Source organism: Carassius gibelio, chromosome A22 (assembly GCF_023724105.1).
Source record: "Carassius gibelio isolate Cgi1373 ecotype wild population from Czech Republic chromosome A22, carGib1.2-hapl.c, whole genome shotgun sequence".
In the NCBI taxonomy this organism is placed as follows: domain Eukaryota; kingdom Metazoa; phylum Chordata; class Actinopteri; order Cypriniformes; family Cyprinidae; genus Carassius; species Carassius gibelio.
Window position 1 is genome coordinate 21,907,161 of NC_068392.1, and position 2,500 is coordinate 21,909,660.

Consider the following 2,500-nt stretch of genomic DNA (forward strand, 5'->3'; position numbering starts at 1 on the left):
GATTTATCTCAACGACAGCAAATGATAAAGAGGTTGAGCCAACAAACAAAGTATCAGAGGCAATACAGAAAAGAAGCAACATTAACAATGACTGTAAAAGATATAGAACACACAACAGTAATAATGATCATTAAATCAGTTGAAGAGAAAGTAGGAATTGGAAAACTGATCGGACTAAGAAGAAAGAATAACAATGAATTTGAAATGACTATGGAAAGTGAGTTGGACTGTGGTTTACTGTTGAATGGAATCATGATTAACGGAAAAGAATGTGAGATAAGGAAACTGTGTGCAACAGAAAGAATGGTATCTTTCTTGAGTCTGCCCAGCTATATAGAAGATGAGGAAATTATTCAAAAACTGATAAATTGGGGAGTAACTCCCATTTTGCCTCTAAGAAGAAGATATCATCCGGGGACAACAGTGGCGGACGGAACACGTTTTCTAAAGGTAAAGTTTCCACAAGAAGTGACATCTTTGCCATATAATACCAGGTTCATGACTGAAGAAGGAGTGCAGTACTACAGAGTGATTCATGACAACCAGCTGAAGACATGCAGGATCTGTGTAAGTGTGGAACATGAGAAAAAGGACTGTCCGCAATTCAAATGTCGAGACTGTTTTGAGCAGGGGCATTATGCGCGGGACTGCAAAGTCCCACGGTGCCAAGGCTGCGACAAAGCAATCATGAGATGCAGATGTGAGATGGGACATGAGGTAAATGAGGACACAAATATGGACGTACAGGAGGTGATGGGAGATACTGCAACTGATCATTTAAATGATTCACTGCGGGAGACTCAAGGAGAGGAAGATGAACAGGACAATGAGGAAGAGGAGGAAACCAACAAAGATGAGAATGAAGAAAAGAGCAAAGATGGAGAACAAGGAATGGAGAAGGGAGAAAGAGTAGACAAAGAGGAAAGAATTTTGATTAACAAAGACTTTTCTAAGGAAAAGGAAGAAGTGGACACGACTGGGATGGACTATGAAAAAGGTCAAGAAAAGGATGAGGATAAGGGAATGAAGATACTGCCGGAGGTAAGAGAAGTGGAAAATGGGGAGAGGATTTTTGGTTTGGAAAATAAAGGAATAGAAAGACTGAATAGAGGTGTAAAAGCAAGAACAAAAGGTGGAGTTGACATTCAAAAGGTTCTTAAAAAGCAGAAAATAAGAAGAGATGCGCTAAAGGAAAGGAGGAAAAGTGGAAATGGGGGAAGCAAGACATGTTTTCTTTAAAGACAATGAAACTAATTGAGTGGTGGTTTTTGGTTTATCCTGTGTTTTCCTTAATGAGTTTTCTAAGTATTGTTTCATTGAATGCTAGAGACTTATCCCAAAGTCAAAGGTTTGAAAGATTGATGTGTCTGACTAAAAATAGGGATATGTTATGTCTACAAGGAATGAGGTGGGAAGATAAAATAAGTGATGAAATCAGAAAATTGTGGAATGGAGAAATGTATAGTAATTGTGATATAGGAAGGAAAAGAGGGGTCGCTATTTTAATAAATGTCAATAATGAGTGTTTTTTAAATTGCATCTTAAACATTGCAAGGTTTGTTAAATGGAGCAGAAGAAACATGGTCAAACAAAAGAAGACAAAAATACATGTGTGCAATTTTTTTAGGATAAAGATGTGTTTTATTCTAAATGTTCTGTTTTGTTACTATAATATGAAAGATGAAAAATAAGTGTTTGTTAAAAAAAAAGTGTAAAAGGGAGTCCATTCCTTGAAATGACATATTTTCATTTTAATGTATTATGCAAAAATGTGATTTAGATTGTTTTTAAAATGTATGTTAAATGTATGTATGAGTCTTTTTTAGAAAAAAAAAAAAAATGTTAAAAGACTGTTTTAAAAGGAAATAAGACTTTAATGTACAAAATATTTATGGAATGTTGTAATATGACAATTTTTGAATAAAAAAAAAAAAAAAAATGCCCGATCTCGTCTGCTCTCGGAAGCTAAGCAGGTTTGGGCCTGGTTAGTACTTGGATGGGAGACCGCTTGGGAATACCAGGTGCTGTAAGCCTTTTGGAAACTTTTCACTTAGTATATAATAATTTTGCCAAAAAATAGAGTCAATGCCCCATCTCTGAATCTTAGCAGGTTTAGGTCTGGTGAGTACTTGGATGAGAGACTGCCTAGGAATACCAGGTGCTTTAAGCTTTTTGGAAATGTTTCACTTAGTACATAATAACTTTGCTAAAAAAATAGATTCAATGCCCGATCTCTGCATCTTAGCAGGTTTAGGTCTGGTTAATACTTGGATGAGAGACTGCCTAGGAATACCAGATGCTTTAAGCTTTTGGGTTTTCTTTGCTACTTATATAATGTACTGGCGATTAGATGGGCTGGTCTTTAAATAGCCCTCTCTTTGCAGCAGTCTTCGCTTACGGCCATACCAACCTGGCTATGCCCGATCTCGTCTGCTCTTGGAAGCTAAGCAGGTTTGGGCCTGGTTAGTACTTGGATGGGAGACTGCCTGGGAATACCAGG

General features: G+C 37.0%; 1 non-coding gene across 1 annotated transcript in view; it reads left to right on the forward strand.

Annotated features, from left to right (window-relative positions):
- Positions 1–2,392: 2,392 nt before the first annotated feature.
- Positions 2,393–2,500, forward strand: part of LOC127944077 (5S ribosomal RNA) — a 119-nt gene continuing 11 nt past the window's right edge. Inside the window, exon 1 of the ribosomal RNA XR_008150215.1 lies at positions 2,393–2,500. This exon is cut by the window's right edge and continues 11 nt beyond it. This is a non-coding gene — a ribosomal RNA (5S ribosomal RNA).